A 22,067-nucleotide genomic window follows, 5' to 3' on the forward strand; every position below is an offset into this window, starting at 1 on the left:
TCCATGGCATTACACTAGAGATAAAGGCAGTCTATGTCAACAAAATTACATGGGGGATTAACCTCTTTAATTAACTGGTGGTTAACTCCACTGTCAGCATACATTCATCTTTACAATGTATATTCTAAACCACATATCAGAAAAATTATTAATGATGGATCCAGTTCTCGTACATGCATATGTACACATTTAACAATTTGACATTCTAATCATTTTAATGTTTCGCTACAACACAATAAAACTAGTAAACGCGTTTGAAAAATAGTTTCAATAAATGGTAATAGATGACTACCTTTAACAATACCAACTATAGTACAGCGCATCGATGGAAGAAAGACAATCACTTTGACAGACAGCGACTGGGAAAAGCTGTGCAAGAAAAAGGAACAATTCCCCCGTGCCCCAGAAAGGATGAGTAGGAGGTCTTTGTATGCTTGTTCCATGCAAAGAGGACGATGATGCTCATTATATGTCCCTGTAATTTCTCTTCTCTTTTCATTTTCTTTTCCTTTTTCGCTCTTCTGTCATTGTATTCATTCGGAAATCCCACATGACTGTTTTAACACAGCCGCATTTCCAGCACGCCATTATCATATAGTTTAAACCAACATACAGTAACATGTTGGAAACTAAAGTCTTCGTTGATGGGAGTTTTAGTTGTTTTATTATATTTGCTTATTCATTTGTAAGCCTTTGTTCTCACCAGAAACTAAACTATGATCACGGAGGGTAGGATAATATGAAGGGATGTCTTATTTCGTGTAGAAGGCATAAGGCTTCAGTTAGCAAAAAGTGTGTTTGTTTTTCCTTTGCTTTGAGGGGTAATTCTGGGAAACACATGGAAACGGTTGTGTGAGGGGGAAGAAAAGTGACTGTATTTAAAGCACAGATATACAGTCCTCAGCGCCGAGTGGGTGCTAATTTAACCGCTCACCCACCGGCTGGAATTCACACAGTCGATGGATTCCGAGGACCACGTTTCTACCTGCTCTTCACAGTGAGTCTATACTCCTCTCCATCTCCATACATACTCTGCCTCTGCCAACACTTCCCAATACGGAGACAGAGAGAGGGAGACAGAGAGTGATATCGAGATACAGTGCATAGCCTTATTATGTGCACTGCCGTTGATGCACAGGAGCTGGTGAGATGCATGTTAAACAGTCCTGAGGCGTCTGCTGATCCACTGATGTCTTTATGCTAATGAACATGAATGTCGTCGTCATTAGCCTTTGCATCGCACCGGCAACATACAAATGGATGCGATTGGTCTCAGTGACCAGCTAGGCTAATGTGTGTAGTGCACTACACCTGAGGAAGACATGGTAAGGTTTGTAACACAGTGTTGGCAAAGCTGAACAGGTTAGTTTGTCACTCCCGGATAGCTTAACAACTCTTTTTCAAAGCATGAAGAGAGATAATCAAAACCTTGCCTTTTAGCTCAAGGTCTGAACTCCTATCATTAATGAATGGAGTGCACACACAAACATGACCTTAATGCCCCCACAGTCAATACTTCTTAAGGCTTTACAACCAGCATTTGCAGACTGAAGGGCTACCTTGACCAAACAGCCATACAAATGCAGAAAAAAACATCTCAGGTTCCTGTGGTGATGCTTGCCTGAAAACACCTCACTCTGCTGTACAAACTTAGACTGTGCTGAATGACTTGTAAGTACAGCTTACATTAAATCACACCACCTTTCTAATACCCCTATTAGAAATCGCTAAGCTATAGATACGCCTGTATTCACTCAATGGAGGCCAAATGAGAAGGAAACATAGCAACGGGTACAAAAAAGATATTATACAGTACAATACAGTATCGCACTGCGTGACGCCTTCTCACCATGCTAGGCACCGCTAATCATGCTAACCGCGCTTACAGCTCTCCGCTGTGGGTACTGCGGAAGGAACGCTGCATGGGGCTAGTCCATTCATCAGCCCATCAGCTTCTCAGCGGAACCACAACAGTATTTTTAAAGCACATTATGAAGGCCACTAATTAATTTGTTGGCCTGTGAAGCATGGCATATTAAACCCATTAATCATGGAAGCTGTTTTTGACAAGTGAGTCAGATGAGGTGTGGGTGGAAGGTGGGGGGAGTGGGAGGGAAATATGTCTTGAATTGTACACAACAATTTGTTGGAATGTTTTTAGCAGCTGATGTTTTTTTTCTAAGCAGTCGAGCTAAGGTAGGGGGAAAAAAACACAGGTTCATTAATTAAGGCGAAAGGTTCGTCGAATAGCAGTGGCTAATGAGAGATTGAAGTTAAGAGGGTTGAGAGGATACACTTGGAATTGAAAATTAAAAATGAAAGAGGGAGCGGCTGGTTCATTTTTTTAACAATTCTGCGTCAAACAGCTGGCCCCTATTATGGCGTGAGTGCCCTTCAAATTAAGCTCACCTTTTCTGACAGGATACAAGCTGTTGTGGAGGAGAAAGGTAGCCTGAGAAGTAAGTGAGAGGACAGGAGAGGAGAAGAAATAAGACACTACCGCATTTGAAAGGAAAGGCACTACGGTTTCAGCACCTTTCAATTTTGAGAAAATATTTCAAAAACATTCAGTTGGTACTTTTATGCTGCTGGTAGCAGTGTAGTGCCAACGTAGCCTACCTTATCGGCATACCTGTGCTCCTTGATATAAAAACATATTATAAATATGTAATATATAATAATATATAAAATAGCCTGCCTCAGCACTGCTGGTGCTGTGCTCTACCGTAGCAGCTAAGCTACAGACCACCCCAGGGTCAGTGAATGACTGGACTCTAGTGAGAACAAACACGACCCCTTGAGATGCTGCTAGTGTTTCTTTTCCCTAAGCTGCTTCCTTGCGTGTAAACTGTAAAGAATAGCCATCATGTCATATCATCTGTAGCCATAGAGGAGTATGTGGCCACCTCAGTCCCCACACACCCAAACACTCACACACATACGCACAGAATCCGGCAGAGGTGGCTACCACCCATGGGAGGGCCGTTCACTCACTCACTCCCCCAACCAGCCATTGCTGGCTCCTGCCTTGTGGGGTGTGGGCTGTGTGGTGCGGGAAGGATGGAGGATGGGGCAGAGAGGTTATTTTTAGCACAGAACACTCAGTGCTCAGTCCTGCACGCTTCTGCCACTGTGCAGTGGAAGAGGACCAAGGACAGAACAGGACAGAAAGGGGGTTAGTAAAAGGACAAGTTGTGTCACTCACCATGGAGACAGAGTCTTACTACAGAGGCTGTGCCCGCCGCAAAATCCACTCAGCCTGCTTTACTGCGGACCTTTCACCCTCAACCTCGCTCAGTCCCTCTCATCTCGTTACTGTGAGCAGGGCAATATCAAACCAATCCTAAGCTGTGTCATAGAGGCGGCCATCTTGGATGAGGGGAGGGGAGGGATAAAAAACGAAAACAGGCGCCTTGTGGTGACTGATGCCGTGCCTGGACAGAGTGGGAGTGTGACTAACGGGTCGCTAGTGTGAGAGTGTGTGTGTGTGCGTGTGTGTATTTGCGCATCATTACACAGCGTGCTCTGTCTCTCCCATGTGGTCACATAAGATTCACGTGACTACAGCAGAACCTCCACCAGAGCCCCCTTCTCTCTCACACACACACACACACACACACACACACACACAATATGAATGGAGGCACACATACACAGCAGCTTAGTAAGGAATGGGAGGAAGTCGGGAGTGCAAACGTAATTTCAAAAGCTGTTACAGTAAGCAAAAGACACAAAATGGTGAAGAAAGCATTTTCACAATAATTGAAACATTCATTAAATTTAATTTCAATAAGAATCCCAACCCAGCTCCAAGGTCTTTTTGTGTGGGTGGAACACATTCGCTAACGTTGTTATTAGCTTTCCATTCATCTGTTGCTTGAGTTTGATCGTCGCCCAATCAAAAGCTCAGAGTGACTTATAGCTGAGAGCTGAGACTCTCTGTCAAGCGTTTCGTAATGCTCACCTGACTTTAAAACACTAGAACTGGATTAGACGACCAACCTGTGCAAACCACAACAACAACAACAACAACAAAACAGAGCTCGTAAAACAATGAACTTCAGAGAACCTCTTCTCTCTCTGTGTCCCACATCATAGGGGTGGAGAGGAGCACTAGTACTAACAGCTGTGATGGGAACAGATGAGAAACCAATGGGCTGATTTCCCCCCCCCCCGACACACACACACACACACACACCAACACATACACACCACTCCACCCAATCTAAAGCAAAGTGAGCAGTGTCAACACCCTGCAGCAAGTCCACGGAAAAGCGCGGAGTGCAATATCCTTCTCCTTACAAATCAAATCAATAGCTCACACATGTGCCCGCATGCACACACACAGGCACACATACACACAAACACACACAGGCACACACACTCTAAACATGCTTAAACATACAACTACATTCTCACACTCACAATCGAACAAAAACTCCTAGACACTAAAGAAACATTAGACTCGAAAGGCTAAAATGAAGAAAAGACAACCCTCTTTCCCAACATGTATAAATGATAGTATCTAGGGTACTCCCAGATTTTTCTCTCTCTTTATCTCTCTCTCTCTCACTCGCGCACACACACACACACACACACAGTTGTTTTCTGCTTTAGGCTTCATAGAAACAGCGCTATAGAAGTGTGTGCCATGTTCTCACACAAACACACACACACATTAACATAGGCTCTGGCCCAGGCTGTTTGTTATTCAGCACCCCAGCAGCGCTGGAGATGGAATCAATATAGCGCGATGGAGCTCATCGTGCCCAAGGCGCGCGCGCACGCACGCACGCACGCACGCACGCACTCTCTCTCTGTCTCTCAGGAGGAGCGTCATTGTGCAACACAGGTTTGGCCTTTCTGCTATATGGCCCTGTTCTCACTCCCTCTTGACGAATTGTATTGACCATGACCAAAAGTATACATAACAATAGCAATAGCGCACGTATTAATGCATGTTGGGTGCATGACATCCTAAATACAGTGAAAAGGGACCATACTTTGTTGTGCACAATGAGTGGTGAGTAACATCTGACCTGCGATGACTCCTGTGTGTGTGTGTGCGTGTGTGTGTGTGTGTGTGTGTGTGTGTGTGTGTGTGTGAGAGAGAGAGAGTGAGGGAATGTGTGTGTATGTGTGTGTGTGTGTGTTCTCATCACTCTGCTTTCACTCTTCAGACTGGGCCCATCCCTGTTCTTCTGCGCGCTAACACAACACAATACATCTGTTTCCTGCCTGCCCTCACCATTCTTACACGGAACACTGGTTCCTCTTTTAACAAACTATGACACAGGAAAAAAAAACAGAAGAAGAAGAAGAAGAAATGCAACTGAAGGAGAGGAAGAGAAAAAAAAATCCAAGAAATCCGAGGAAACACCCAGGCTCTACAAGCTGGCCTCTCTGTCATGGCTTCAAAAATGTTTGTGTTGTAATGATATTTTGTGGTGCATATTTGCGTGCATGAAGAACTAAGAAACTGGCTTCAAATCAGCCTCAGTGTGCCAATGCTAGTATGTCACTGATATTCTTGATATGAGAAAAACTGCTATGTAATTTCAGCGAGTGTGTTTCTGAGCAAGTCTGAGTGAGTCTGTCTCCTGTGTTGATTGTGTATGTGTGTGTTCGGAGCGTTGGTGTGTGTGTGTGTGTGTGTGTGTGTGTGTGTGTGTGTGTGTGTGTGAGTGTGTGTGTGTGAGTGTGTTTGTGCATGTGTGTATGTGCCTGTGCATGTGTGTGCGTGTGTATATGTGTGAGCATGTGTGAGTATGAACATGAGTGTGTGCTGAGACATCAGCTCCAAAGCTAGACCCTGGCCTTCCTGTTCAGTTACCCTATGCCTGCATTCTTATCAGCACCACATCAGTGAAGGTGTGTATGTGTGTGTGTGTGTAAGTGAGGGTTTGTGTGTGGTTAGGTGTGTGTGTGTGTGTGTGTGTGTGTGTGTGTGTGTGTGTGTGAGTGAAAGGGGGGGCCAACAGGAAGGGATTGTTTTTTTCTCCCTTCAGCCTAGCTGACTGTGAACGCCTCGTTGGGACTTTGTCCCCTTTAACAAGCCCAAGAGGAAATGTACACACTACCGCAGGACAAACTTCAGAGAATGACAAAAAAAAAAAGAGAAAGAAAAGGCTGCTCGAGAAGAATGCCTAGACGAGCTCTCCAAGTCAATACAATCCGTAATACAAAATCAAATAGCCAGAGATACCCAATAATATGATAAGGAGGGGTGCACCTATTTATGATACTGTGAAAGACCCCACTTGCAAACTAAGCCCTGTACTGTGTGCAAAACCTTGTTTTATTTTAAAAAGGAAAAAAACAGCGACATTACACAACATTTGAACACACTTCTTCACACAAGCCTGGTTAACCAAAAACTTTTTTGCAAGCACACTATTTCACACGAGGCCCATATTTTCACTTCTGGGTCGCTAATCTTGTAACTGCGGAATGTTATCATATTCCTGGGTAGAAACCCCGTGTCCACTAATTCAGCTCCACCGCTAGTGGTTTCCCCTCTTGCTTCTTCTAATCACTCACCATGTTAGAACAGCATGGGTCTGTAATGGGCTATGATGCAGCGAACTGATAGACTGATAAAGCGATGTCTACAGGCATGTCTAAATGCAAAGGGTTTCTCTGTGTCTGTGTGCATGTGTCTGTGTGTGTATGTGTGTGTGAGTGCGTGTGTGTGTTCCTTTAGAGAGAGAGTGCTATGCTATGCTGTGTGTGTGTGTGTGTGTGTGTGTGTGTGTGTGTGTGTGTGTGTGTGTCTGCAGTGCAGATCATCTCCATACACTAATGGCTGCGGTCTTTGCTTGCTGGTCTCCATGTGAGAATCACCACCACATCTCTCTGCATTTACACACTCCTAAACAAGACTTCCCTCCCTCTCTTTTTCTTTCTTTCTCACTCACTTTTTCTGCACTTTCCTCCATGCCGTTTGTTTTTAGCCCTGCCATGCCCTACTTCCTGTGCCCTGGGATGACCGGCGATTGTGTAAGACCGTAAGTGTGATCCCCCCCCCCCCCCCACACACACCCTTTTAAGCTGACTGAGGCTGCACACAATATTAATGCCACACAGAAGACCGTGTTACGTAAAAGTCAGAAAGACAAAAATATGACCCTCGGGTGGCTGCCGTCACTCCAGCGATGATGGTATGAGTGTCTGTCACAGACAGACAGACACACCACACACACACACACACACACACACACACACACACACACACGTAATGGATTAACACAAATGCACACAGTTGGACAAATTGCAATCACTCTCACATTTGGCAAGGGAAACACATGCATGTACTTGCATGAACGCTTGACCTAACGCACACACACAAACACACACAATCACACACCCACGAAAACATGAGCAAACCTACATGAACTGCATTTATGTACCACACACACAAACACTCGCAAACACTTCCAATGATAAAACACTCACAGACAACAATTTAGCTGGCACAAAGTCCCACCTCATAACATAAGTTTGTTGTGTCTACAATGAGCACGTGACCAGCAACTGCACTGTATGCCACGCAGAGACAATAGCAGATGATACACAACTGCCCCAGGGTGTTCAGCACTAAATCCATAAGCTCTGTGGTGATAGGCCATCTCGCCAGAGTCTCTTGCAGAAGAGCAAATCAAAGTTTAGTTCTAAAGCTTCCTGTTTTTATTCATTTCTTGTTTTTGTCACTCCACATTCAGTATCGTTACACAATTCGACAAAATGTGGTTGCTACTTCAACTTGTGCTTAAGAGAGTGCTAAAGCAGTCTTTTTTATGTTAAAGTTATAGTCCCAAGAGACCTATTTAGGTTTGTTAAATTACAGTCCCAAGAGAGAAATGTAGGTGTTTAGATTTGTAAGAATACATCTCTGCCCAAATTATCAAAAAGGCGCCGTTGTAGCAAACCACAGGAGCTGAAAAGCGGCTGAATAGCGCCTTGAAAATAGTCCTGAAGGTCACATTCACTGATGTTGACATAGAAGTAAATGGTGGCCCTCCACTTTGTTTTGATAAGCTGAGAGCACTGTTATTTCAAGGATCATGAGAGCTTTAGCATGTGACAACTACTCTCCTGCAAAACCAACGAACCATCTTCATGGGTATGAGCCAGCTGTAGACATAGTCCATCAACTTCTCCAACTTCACTGGGTAGTGGATTTTTTTTATCTAATTCCTTACTATCAAGTTTGCTTTTGTGTCCCACACAACACAGACACACACATATATATTTCACAATATACACACAATATTTTTGACAAAATAAATAAAGATTTTCCACCATGACCCCTGTATCGTAACCAACATGTACAGACTAGGTCGACCCTACAACATTAAGCTAAATGGGATGCCACAGAAGCTATCACCAGCATGATGCCATAACATACACCTACACGCCAAGTGTTACGAGGCCACGGTCTGGATAATAGTGCGTGGCCTTTGGATCTGGCCAGCACAGAATGATCAGATGCTGGACATGAGGTGAAGGGTGGGGAGGAGACGGTGTGTCCGTCTTTGGCACAGCCGCCCAGCGGGAGGCCATTACCGGGTAATCTGCAGAGTGTATGGCAAGGGTTTGTGCCGCACGTGGGGGTTAATGCAACGCGTCGCGGTTCCATTCCGATGAGCTCCTTCACACTCCAGTGCTCAGCTCTCCGAGAAAGAGCTGGAGATTCGGGCGCCTATAATATCTGCCACACACACACACACACACACACACACTGTATGTATATATACACACACAAACACGTGATCGTGGGAGAGTGCTGTAACATTTTATAAGGCTGCGTGTTTGCTGTCAGTATAACCAGGATACGCCCATGCTACTACACACTCACACACACACACACACAAACATGTGCACACACACTCATGCACACACACGCATGCACACACACATGCAGGCTTACACACATACTATTTCATGGCTTCTCCTGTCTGGCCACATGGACAGATAAGCCCATTAGAAGATGACTGCCTCTACAAGAGTGCTGCGCTGTGCTGCACACCCTTTGACTTTCCAGGAACTGAAAGGGGCCATGTGGCGACTGACGTCTCAGCAGTCCGACAGCCGCTTAGAGTATTACAGCCGTGTACTTGCGTCAAGACGACAACGATGAGCGCAGGCCATGATCCCAGGCAGACATGGATGAGGTAATTCTGGCTGCTGCTGCAGTTCATTCAGTCAGCTTGTCGTCAGTTCAGACGCTCACACTCACACACACACATTCACACACACACAAACACAGGTATCTGGTTTCTACATTCTTATAACAGATTCATACATCTTATTCCATTGGTAGAATAACAAGCCTCTGCTCATTGACAGAAATGGCTAGCCTTCTTTGTGTAGGCTAGCAAAGCACTTCAACTGCAGGCTAACGCTAATCCATCAGTGTTGCTGCAGGCTTTTGATCTGCTTAAGACAGCTGTCAATCACAACTACCCCCCTCTCCTCACTTCTATTTGACCTCCTTTTATTGCATTATGAGCTATCATTTTCACAGCTGAAACCCATGGACACAACACAGCAGGGCAACTGGCAACCTAACACCTCCCCCCAAACCAGCAGCCAGCACCACTGTGTTTAGCACTCAGCCTCTCCTGCCTCCGGCATCGCCCTGAAACTGTGTACTGGCTGTTCATCATTTTGCATTTGGGGGGAGATGTGTGTGTGTGTGTGTGTGTGTGTGTGTGTGTGTGTGTGTGTGTGTGTGTGTGTGTGTGTGTGTGTGTGTGTGTGTGTGTGTGTGTGTCTGTGTGTGTGTGTGTGTGTGTCTGTGTGTCTGTGTGTGTGAGTGTGTGTGTGTGTGTGTGTTAGGGGTCAGGCTTCCATGGCCACAGCCTCCGTTTGTTTGTTTTTAATCCTCTTGTCATCAAGGGCTGATATCAGGCAGCCGTGCCTAGCCCCACCTTCCCCCCACCTCCCTGACTCCAGCCATCCCACCCTGCTTCTGTCCTCCAGAGGAAGAGGGGCTGGAGAAGGAGCCGGAGGGGGGGGGGGGGGGGGGGGTTTGGGCTGGTGGGGGCCAGTGGAGAATAGTTAACAAGGGAAGTACTAGGTGCTAGAAGAAAATAGAAGGGGGAAAAAAACTCCTCTAGGGCTGTAACGAGAAACGAGAGAGACAGTGAGAGAGAGAGAGAGAGAGAGAGAGAGAGAGAGAGAGAGAGAGAGAGAGAGAAATTGATGAGAGAGAAATTGATGCACTCTGCACTGCAAACAGTTCATAATGATGGGGAGGGGGAAAGCCTATCTGCAACAGCATTGATTTGTTTAAGCACAGTACCCAGTGAGCCCTTCAGACTGAGCCCACACCCACAAGGGCAGAGGGAGGGAGGTGAGGGTTTGCATTGCTTTCCTCTGTATGTTTTCTGTATGTGGGTGCATGTGTGTGTGTGTGTGTGTGTGTGTGTGTGTGTGTGTGTGTGTGTGTGTGTGTGTGGAGATAAGATGGTTTTTGACTGTAGTCTGAATGTCTGCTTGTGTGGGCGTTCATGCAAACATACAGCACACGTGCAGGCCCTTCATGATGTGTCTGTCGAGGGGTGGGCTGCTGTCACAAGACCCCCATAAAACCACAGCCTCGACTACAGGCCTCCAAGGACCATGACCCTAAAAGTCCACACACACACACACACACACACACACACACACTCCTCCACCACTGAAACCACCTCTCTTCTCTGACACATATCATCTGAACAATCTCAGCAATGCGATCGACATCCAGTGGGCTTGAGAAGAACTGGGACTGCCTGATCCAATAAAACCCACAGTGAGGAGAAAAGGAACAAGAAAGAAAAAAAGAAAAGAGAGAAAAAAAAACATCAACGAGGGGCCAAGGAAATAGTTAGCCTCTGATAACATGCGATGGCAGGCCTGATGTTTTCCAACATCTGGCGAGAACAGTTTCTTCCTAACCAACCGTCGTAAACAAGTGTACCCGCATCGCCCTGATCAGGGGTTCTGATCGCAACCAGAGCGGAAGGAAGAAAGGAAAAAAGTGAGAGAGTGAGTGAGAGGGAGAGAGAGTGAGAGAAAGAAAGGGAGAAGGGGGAGAAAATGTTTGCATTTTTTGCCAGGCCTTTTTCCAACTGCAGACAAAGTGGAAGACTTATTCTCTCTCTCTCACTCTCTCACTCTCTGTCTTTCTTACTCACTGTCTCTGTCTCTCTCTCTCTTTCTCTCTCTCTCTCTCTCTCTTACTCTGTCTGTCTCTCAGGCTGTGCCAGCTCATCAACATGCTCCTCAGATAACAACCGCAGCCTCCTTGGGAAGTTATATGAGGTGATGTCTTTTTTGGGAAAAAAAAACTCCCTCCTTTCAAAGCAAGAGTGAACAGAGAAAACAGCAAGGTAAAAAAGAACACCCCAAGTCCCATACGTGGAAATCACACACACACACACACACACACACACACACACACACACACACACACACACACACACACACACACACACAAACACACACACACACACCTCCCCCAGCTTGAGTTGAATCGCACAAGACAGCCTAAAACAATAAAAACCTTTTCAAAAAAAGTCAAAATCCCTGACTGACCAGGGCAAGTGGAATGCATTCATCTCTCGTTTTCTCCCTTCAGCCAAATGGGGGCCTCCTCAGCTTTAATTGGCTCCTCATGGAAGCAGGAAGCAGGAAGCAGAAAGGCAGACCGCTGCCACAGTGAACTCACAGAGAACAGAATTCGACAGGTACCCCCGGCACCCACACACACACACACACTCTCACACACACACGTTCACCAGATGCCCAACCCAGGCTCCTGAATGCCTCGGTCCATGAATTAGCTCCATGGCTTCATGTCATCGACTCATCACTGAACCCAGTGGCTGTTTTAATAGTCTTTTGTCAACACTGAGCAGACGGATTTATCCCTAAGCAGCTTTCAGTTACAGCGAGGAGGAACGTACATGTTTCATCAGTGCTCGCAACTCCCTGGAAGCTGACCCCCGTGACTTTTCTGTTACTGGAGCCCTGTTGGACTAGGGAAGTGTGCCCCCACCCCAATTTTCCGTGTGACTAGCAGAGAGTGCCCATAGATGTTATGGGATATTGTGTTTTGTCTCTCCTGCTTTTGAAGTGGGTCTTACTTGGGAGGTTCAGTTCACCACGGGCCCTCTTGAATCGGGACTGGGACCTGCCCTTGCACTCCCCCCGCTGTTAGCACATGGGGTCACCGCCTCACTGCTCCACAGGGTTGAGTACTGGATCGTCCGTACGGTAGGGTGGTGTGTGTGTGTGTGTGGGGGGGGGCATGGGGTGTTTTGTAATGGCATTTGCAAGTCAAATGCAACTCATCCAGTTCAAGGCAAAATAATATGTGTTTTAGATGACTGTCCAAGAAGATGTTCTTTTTTTTCTTTGTTTTCCTTGTTCTGTTCTGTTTTTGATTAAAACGGGCCACACGTCCTGCTGAGTACTCAGGGGTCTAGCTGAATCCTTAGTACACAGCGGCCTCACACACACACACACACACACACACACACACACACACACACACAGCTCATGTAGTCAGGGAGAGAAGGTGAAAGAGAGGGTGAGAGAGAAGATGACTGGACCAGCACACACAAACACACATGCATACACACACACACACATCCCCCATACTGAGATGCAAGACCTCACTGTGCCTTGTTATTCTCATCTGAAGCTATTTGCATGTCAACAGCTTTTTAACAAAGTTTATTTGCATGGCAACGTATTCTTGTCTGCTACAAAGGATAGGCATTACAAGCCAGTCCTCTGAGGACGAGTGCTCAACTGCACAGTACAGTTGCAGATACACTACAAAGGAACGCCTTCTAAAATACTAACAGTTTGGAAAAATTCACTGTGACGCTATCTAGTTCCACATCGGTGAAAAATGGCACCATGAGCACACTGCAGTAAAACAGCTCTCCTACTTTCTTTTTGATCCCAATACCAGATAAGAAAGATATACTAGGTAGGGGTTAAGTGATAACAACTTATGTGAAAAACCCTTCTCTATTCTATGAGCATTCATCACAAAAGTGTGACTGTCGACCGAACACACCAGTTAGGAGTTGTGCAAGGACACACACACACACACATTTCCTCTGTTGAGGAGGAAGAGGAGGAGGATGAAAAAAATCCCCACACAGTAAACAAGAGCGTTGACATCCAAACCCCAACGCAAACTAATGGCCACACCCACACTGGTAAACACAACAGTTGAATCGAGCAAGCACACGGGGCAGAGCCAGACTGAGCACCTTTTCTACAACACAGGACATACAGGAAAAGCCATCGATTCTGAGAGGGGAGAGCAAAGAAATTAATCAGACATTTCTGTAGAATAGTCACAAGCGGGGTAATGGTGAAAGGCAGAGATTCACCAGCTGGCTTCCTGTTTTGAAGGCCTATAACCAAACCTCAAGCTTATGGGCTCAAGCCTAGACCTGCTAGCCAGAGGTCTCCAGCCTGTGTCTGGCACACTGCAGAGCTTGCAGCTGCATGACTTCCTATTTCCAAACCCACCTGAACAGCAAGCCCTCACCAGGTAAAGGTAATCTCACAATATTAGGACATTTCTCATTGTGCTTTCTTTTGACAGCTATAATTCAGACATGGAGCGCACACACTCTTGGAAAGGCTCGTACCAAATCCATTCCTCTCTTCTCCTCCCCGGCCTACCACACAGCCCCGGGTCTGTAATTAGACTTGGCCATCCACTCGTTCCTAATCTAAACGGTGACAAACACTATTTACTGCATCCTTTTCCTCCGCAAAATAATATTCAGGTAATTAGTTTCATGCTGGGCATTCCTCCCAAACGGATAATAGTACTCTGGCCTCCCTATGGCTTTTGCAATTTGACTGTGGCTGGATTTTATCCCAAAGGTTTTTGAGGTGTGAAGCACAACGGGAATGCTCGAAAACTATGTGCCGTCTTGAAGAGCTGTGCGCAACGAGCAGGGGTAGGGGAAAAGTTGACAATTAGTATGAATTACTGTCACTTGATGTACCATATTAAATGTAAGCTATCAAGCTCGTGTTGTAGAATGAATTCAGATGTTTAATAATTCTATATAACTATACTAGTAATTCTGTATTATATTGCATTAGTTCTGTATTATATTCTTTAGTAATGTAATACTTTAAATCTATTTGAACAAAGATCAGAATAAAGTCTATTAAATAAATAGAAATAGGTACACGAAAGTTACCATTTCCGGTACAGCAATAAGAACATTTATTTTATTTTTAATATAAAAAACAATATCCTTTCTTTTAAGCAAAAACAAGCCATAATTATCCATTTATTGAGAATTACTGACTCTGCTAAAAATACTTGTGCACACCCTTGAACCACCATATGCTACTTTATGCCCTGTTACCTCAGGAGGCACTAAAGGCCCCCACATACTTATCCGACCCTGATCACGAGGCACGCCCTAAAACGCCCTCCTTGAAGTGGGACCACACCTTTGAGCACCTCGGACAGCCCTCGAGGGTCTCGGATGGCCTCTGGAGCACCGCTTGAATTTTCTCACTATCCGATCCGAGCTGTCCAACACCCCTGGCTAAAATCACGTTTCCTATTTCGTTCCCTATATGACAGAGATCGCTGGGAACCTGGGGCTGGAGGTCCAGGAGTGCATTAGGAGTTGGAGGAAGATCAGGGACAAGTTTGTAAAAATGAAAAAAACTATGAAGGGCACCAGCGGCGATGCAGGAGGAAAACCGCATCTCCCTTCTTCCTTGCTCTATCGTGGCTCTCGCCGCATATAAAGCATAGGGAGACGCCGTCTAATTATGGCAATAGTAAAAACATTTCTTGGTTTTCGAACAGCCTCTTTGTGTTTGAGCTGTGTAAATGATTAAATTGTAAAAGAACCTGAATTGTAGACATAAAAAAGCAGAACTGTTTGTGTGGTATAATAATAGAAAATATTCGGCAATAACCGCCAGCTTGGTCATTGTCGTTAGTAGGCCTAATTCATTTCACAACAGCAGCCTCTGATCATTAACGGAAAATACACGGGAAACAAACAAACCATTTCTTATTTTATAGTTCTACTGTTGTTGATGATGATGTAATGGTCTTGTAACATCATAATAAACCGATGGTAATCTCCACAGCCCCTCGTAGAACCATGCAGGTAAAGGTGAGTCGTACGATCATCCGATTAGAAAGGGCGTGTCTCTCGTGAAGTCGTACGAGGTGAGTTGGATAACCCTGCAGATGCCTTAAGGCCTCCCCTAATGCAAACTCATTAGGTGCTCCCATCTCCAGCTCCTTTACACGGAGAGAGCTGCAGCTTCAAGGAATTCCCAGGCTTTTCCAGAGGGATGATCCGCCTAGGTGTTCTTAGGCAGGGGAATCCTCCGATGAGGGCTGACAATTAGATAGGGCCCGTGCTAAAATTCAAATCAGGTCAGGCACTGGAACCTCCTGTGTCGCGCTCAGAGTTTATGGGGCTCCGAAGACACGTGCTTCCCTTTGTCATTCAGGAAAGACAGGTGGATGGATAGGACAAGAGAGAGAGAGTGAGAGAGAAAGGGAGAGAGAAAGAGAAGGAGAGAGAGGGGTGGGGGTTGGAAGAATGAGTATGCAAGTGTGTGGGGGGAAAAGGGAGTGAGATGGATAGATAGAGCGAGAGAGGGAGGTTGCTTATCATTCAGGGAGATTGCTATTGACACTTGCTACTATTTCAAGCTGAATGACGCACACACACATACACACACACAACAAAATGTGATCTGTTTGACAGCTGGCTTTAGTCGATTTACCAGTCGTTAGTCCGCCAGTGCATGTACACACACCATGGCATTGTCAACAGCTCACATGTCTGCTGCTCTCTGATCATTTCCATGTATGTGTAATGTATATGCAATACTGTCAGTGATTTTGAAACACAAATCCAAGCCTGTCACGTGTGTATGGTACAGCCTGCATTGTATATGTGATTCTTTGTGTGTGTGTGTGTGTGTGTGTGTGTGTGTGTGTGTGTCTGGTCAGCTGATCTGCAAGGCAAATGACTTGCCCACACTGGCCATCCCTGTGGCCAGGTCACCTGGCTTCCTCATAGAGCCATAGCAACTCGTAGCCAGACGCATCATCAACAATTACCACAGGCATTACAAAGAGAGAGAGAGAGAGAGAGAAAGAGAGCGAGAGAGAGAAAGTGGATGTGACAAGACAAATAGTTATGAGACGAAGATGGACCTTTTCCAGCCAATTATAATGCAAGACTGACTGATCAGATAAGGCTAAGGCTGGTGTATTGCGCCCCAATCCAGCTTGCATAAGTGAAGAACAGACAAGGGCCAGATCTGGGCCAGATCTGGGCAGTGTCTGCTGTTCTGTCATCAAGGGCCTTCTTCCTCTCCTGTGACATAATAGTCAGGAGAGAGTACAATAGGGAAAAGCAAACAGATAGAGCCTTTGGGGGAGATGTCGAGAGAGCGAGAGAGAGAGAGTGAGAGAGAAGAAGGAGGAGGAGGGCGGGGAGAGGAGGAGGAGGAGGAGGAGGAGGAGGAGGAGAGGAAAGAAGAGCAAGATCATCACATGGGAAGAAAGAGAGCGAGAGCTGCGACAGCACAGGCGTAAATGGAGATGAATACGCCTTGCAAGTCAGAGCGAGATCAGAAAGAGCTTGTGGGAGAAGGAAGACAGGCAAACAGCCTTCTCCCTGCAGACCCCTATCTCTCCCTCCCTCCCTCCCTCCCCCACTCTCCCTCTCTTTCTATCTCATTCTCTTTCTCTGTCTCTACCCTCTGCTCTGCCATGTAAGGCTCATAACACTCAATTACTGATCCAGAATCATCTCCAGAGCCACAGTGAAAGGCGCCCTAATGACTCGTATTCCCGTTACCTCCTTCAGCCGGGGCTAAGCAGGAGCCTGCTCTGGCCTTCCTGCTTCAAGGGCTAATGAGCCTGGAAGTGGATTACTTCATCAATCCCATGCTCCTCTTTGTTTATCCACAGTGTAAATAATGGTCACCCATTACAATGCATTAAGTGGGAGGGGGTCGGAGGAGGAGTCTCGGAGGAGGAGAGGGCCAGATAAGCCACCCGTGACAACTCAGAGGCTCTTCATGAGGCACTTCAAAATCATTTTTTTTTTTTTTGCTTTTTGGCGGTTGTTAAATGGAGAGAGACAAGAGCCAAGAAAAATGAGTCTGAGGAGGTGAGAGCAGAGGAAGGATTCTGATAGTGATAAGTAGGTGTAGGTAATCTCTCTGAAGCGCCTGCTTATTTAGGGAGACTTCTGACGAAGAGCTATTATGAGGGCCCAGATCCAAGCAATGCAATAATACAAGAGAGCACAGTTGTGCCTGGTTGTGTTCTCTATCAGCAGATCACTGTGATGGATGAGACCACTAGCAACACGGCTGTAATTCACTTCAGCGGCTAGTGAGGTACAGGTCACATAAAAAACACACACCTTCCCTCTCCTCTTTCCCCTCAGCCCCCCTTCGCTTTTCCATCATCCTATTCCTTCTTCTTTCTCTCTCTCGCTCTCTCTTTCTCTTTGATTGCTTTCCGCGTCAAACCACTGGCCCCGGATAAAAATGAGGCGCATCAGCAGAAAAACACACAAGTGGAAATAATCTTCCACTTGCCCCCCAACCACCCCCCCACACACACCCCCCCAAACCTGTTTCGGCCACTTAGGTCATGAATCCCGCTAGAGGTGCTTATCGGCTGCCCGCCACCATCAGTCTTTATAGCCACTGTGACAATATTCCCTCAGCTGTCTGCCCAAGGCCAGCGAGAGAAGCAGAGAGCGAGGGAGGGATGAGAGAGAGAGATGGAGGGAGGGAGAGAGGGGGAGGTAGAGGAGGCTGGTGGGAGGCCAGCACCTCCATTGAGACAGGTGATTCTCTTCATATCGCCATCTTCTCCACTGCACGGCAGAGAAATCAACAGTGGCAGCGTGGAAAGGACGAGGATCTTCTTTTGGTTTACGCTTATTTGAAGCCGAGATTCCAGAGTGAAGGGTCACTGAAGGCCTGGTGGCCATATGCTCCGATCCCAGCCCACCCTCGCACATCCATCAGGGACAATTTACGGATTTGATTCACTTTGAATTGCACGTCGGTGGTGGGTTAGCGGGATGCTAATGTGAAAGGATGGTCGCTGATGTGTCATCAGTGGCATAGCGTCAACAAACAAAATACAAAGGACTGCAAAGCAGCAGCAGATAAGCGATAGAGGCACGTTCCTCTCCTCCAACATAGTGGTGCGACTGAACACACATTGTCTCTTTTTCCCCTATTAGCTCGCTCTGTTTGGCTGGGGAAGATGAAGTCCCTTCCTTTTGTTCTCCTCCTCGAAGACGAGGAATGGTTTGGAGAGGATTGCGACGTCACTCGACAACAACGGTGTCTAATCTTTGGTGACCCAAGTGCCACAGTTCTTCCTCCAAAATCAGAGATGAAATAAGAAGCAGGAGGAAACAAACATCCAGATGGAGGACTTCATCTCCTCCCTGTGCTCAACACTGAGGCACGTCACGTCACTCAGTCCGCTCCCGTCTGTGACAGGAATCGGTGTGACGCAGAAGGGCACTCTGATCCTCAGTGTGTGCCCAATCACTACCTGTTGCTCAACACCTGTGTGTTGTCTTAATATCTACAGTATTTGTATATTCTATAATAGTTATATATAATCTAGGGTTGGATGATGCATATATATTATATATAATCTTCATATAGCACAAGCAACAGTCATTAATAGATTATATTAGACTTGTCTAGTTGGGCGATTGCTATGATATCAAATGGGTTCTTCAGATTATTTTGTTTTGATTTGGAGTATGGAAGGTGTTGAAACTCTCCTGACAGTTGGGAGGGGGGAGGGGGTTTGGATGCAAGCCGTGTGTGTCCAAACACTTCAGTTTATGCCATCCTTCCCTCTTGAAACTCGTCTCAGACACTAATGGGAATCTACACCTCTATCTCTCTCTCTGTCTCCAGTTGTCCTGACATGTCACAGATTTCCAGGAATCAGGGTTCATTTGATCCCGTCTCAAACGCAAACACAAAAGGTTTGTGCAATGGCTTTTCTCCTTGGCTTCACGGACAGATGCCGACATATTTATAAACCCCACACTTAAGCACTTTTAATCTGACATAAGCACCCCTACAAAGGCCCAACGACGAGGTAATTCAGTTCAGCAATACCTCCACTTGTCAGCAATACCTCCACTTTAAACTAATCCAAAACCAACTATGATCGCAAAAGGGTCAAGAGGCGGGGAAGAGACGAATAAAATCATATAATCTTGTTACTTAAGACACTTGGTAGTTCTGGCTGTGTTTCTCTTTTTCCTGTTTGCTTTATTGGAGGAAAATGTGACAAGCTCCTGCAATATTAGCCTAAATAAATGCCGCTCCAGAGGGGGAACTCTGGGAAGGGAACAATGGCTGTCTGGGGTGATTTCTGCTCGGAACAATAGCAGGATGGCATAGATCCCGACAGCCAGAGCAGAGACAAGTCCTGCAGAGCTCGGTGAAAAGAAAACAGAAAAAAAAAACAACAAAAAAAACAATGCTGCACTGAAAAAAATTGCACACACTCCTCCTTTTTCCTCTTCCTCCCATCTTTTATGTGTTTTGGCACCTCTGCCAGCTATGATTCAGGGGTGAACACTTCGCTCCTCTGAGCTAGCCCGGCTCACGCCCTTGTACAGGCAGAAAAACGATGGCAGCGATTGTTGCAGACACAGTTTCAGTCAGTCTTTCCTTCATTTCTCGCCCACACTTTCTCCAGCTCTCTCTATCCTCTTTCTCTCTCTCACTCTCTCTTATTCTGTCTCTTTTTCCCCGTCACCTCTAACTCTTTTCAGTCGACTTTTTTGCTGCTCGGCCGTCTCAGCTTCCCTTTGGCACCCGTGTCGTTTGTCAGGCTCAAACTTGACTTAATACTGCCGTAGGAGAAGCCAGTGGCATTTATACAGCATTCTGACACACTGAGGAATGAGGTACTTGCGAGCTGTAAACATGCCCGTGACACCACTGGCATAGAGAGCAAATCAGAGGCTGCCGTCACAGAGTAATGTGATGTCACCCACAACATGGTAATGAGAAGGAAACCACACCCCTAAGAAGTAACGGCTCTATCGCAGAATAACCATCGACTGATTACATCTTTCCTGCCTGACTGTAACCTGTCCGAAAAGATAATCCTCCAGTAAAGCAGTCAGAAATGAACCTCTATGATGACTTATATAGATAATACACACCATTATTATAAAGAACAGAAAGATATTAAATATAACAAATAAAAGATTGCATAGTGGATACACAGATACCCAGAAAAGAGAAGTCAATGAAAACAAAATTCTGTCCATAGAAGAATACAAAACTTAAATTATGCTATTAACATGATATAGCTCTGCAATCCTTGCACAAGTACACAGAAAGCATACTCTATCTCTTTATAAACAATGACACTTAGAAACTATTTAAAGGAAAAATTGTGTGAACGCCAAACTCCTCAAACAAATGCAAGGGGCTGAATGGAGGCGGCTCCTCAACACGACGGGCCACAGAAATACTGAAAGTGCTCTGAATTATTGAAGCTTTGCTCCTTTTATCAATGATTCATGCAGTTTCCACTGCAAACACTTCAATCCTCCAATGTCAGACTATTGGGCCAAGGAGGTGGAGAACTTAAACACAAGGTTTTCCCTGCATCTGATTGGTCCCAATGACCGCAGCCATGCTAAACTTGATTCTCTTAATGAACAGCACCATGACGTACTGTGCACTTGGCATTTTAGTGGCCAACCACTGACAATCAAGAAGGGTAAAGTACATTTGGAAACACTTTTTTCCCCCTGACAAGCTGAACAATTTCTTTGGTATTCCAAGACATTAAAAATTCTGTATCATGACATTAATCCAGAAGTTGGCTATTATCATATGTCTGCAAGCCATGTGTGGGACTCCAGGCGTGAACTCTACAGACAGCCAACACTCATTTTCTCTTCTCCCTTTCTTTCTTCAAAAGACTCTAAGAGTGCTTCTATTTTCACTCTATTATGGGTCACCTTTGACAGAAGGCAGACATAATCAACCTATGCAGTCTATCTCTTTCTCTTTCTCTCTCTCTCTTATCTTTCTCTTTTTCTCTTTCTCTGTCTCTCGTGCACCCACTCTCTTTTACTCCCGGGCGAAATTGAGAGCGTTCCGTGCCGAGTCCTTCGGTGGCAATCTCCAATTACCTTCGGCGCACGGGTGCTCACTGCACTGGAACTTTTCCATTTCATCATTCCAGCCGAGTTGGCCCTGCCCCTGCCCCCGCCCCCCCCACCTCAAACCACCCACCCCCCCCATTCTCCATTCTCACACACTCACACTCACACACACACACACACACACACACACCAGAAGACAAGTGGCAGCGACACGGCCAACCATGGCATCGGCGCACTGCGGGGGGGCCCTCCGAGAGCTCAGGCAAATTCCGGGATTTGTCTGGGAGAAAGATCCGTTTCTTTTACAAACCACAGGTGCAAGAAGCACCTCCCCCGCCAACACACACCACCAACACCTCCTCCTTCCTAGACGGAGAGGGACACCCACCCCCCCACATCTTCTCTGCAATTGTCAACCCCTACCACCCACACACACACACACACACACACACACACACACACACACACACACACACACACACACACACACACACACACACACACACACACACACACACACACACACACACCTTTTAAATGTGTTACATACATCTAAGCATTTATTTGACTGGGTGGGTGGGTGTATGTGGGGGCAGAGCAGCGAACGGCAGAGAAACCTGGTTTTGTGTGTGTGCAGGAGCAGTCGAGACACTCAGCTCTCTCAAGCGTCTCGCTGCACAAAGCAACCCCCGATAGCATCAGCAATAACCTCCTCAACCCCCCACCCCCACCCCACACCACCACCCCCCACAGCCTCAAACTGTCACTCCGCCCACCAAGGATGGATTTGTCAGACAAGGATGCAAGGATTATTCTGTTCAATTTCTAGTCGAGAGGCCAATTCATCTGGCAATC

At 46.1% G+C, this 22,067-nt stretch overlaps 1 protein-coding gene across 2 annotated transcripts in view; it reads right to left on the reverse strand.

Annotated features, from left to right (window-relative positions):
• Positions 1–22,067, reverse strand: part of LOC308363205 (zinc finger MIZ domain-containing protein 1-like) — a 131,194-nt gene that overhangs the window by 89,785 nt on the left and 19,342 nt on the right. The gene's annotated exons all lie outside the window — the stretch shown is intronic.

Source organism: Sprattus sprattus (assembly GCF_963457725.1).
Source record: "Sprattus sprattus genome assembly, chromosome: 3".
Taxonomy (NCBI): Eukaryota; Metazoa; Chordata; class Actinopteri; order Clupeiformes; family Clupeidae; genus Sprattus; species Sprattus sprattus.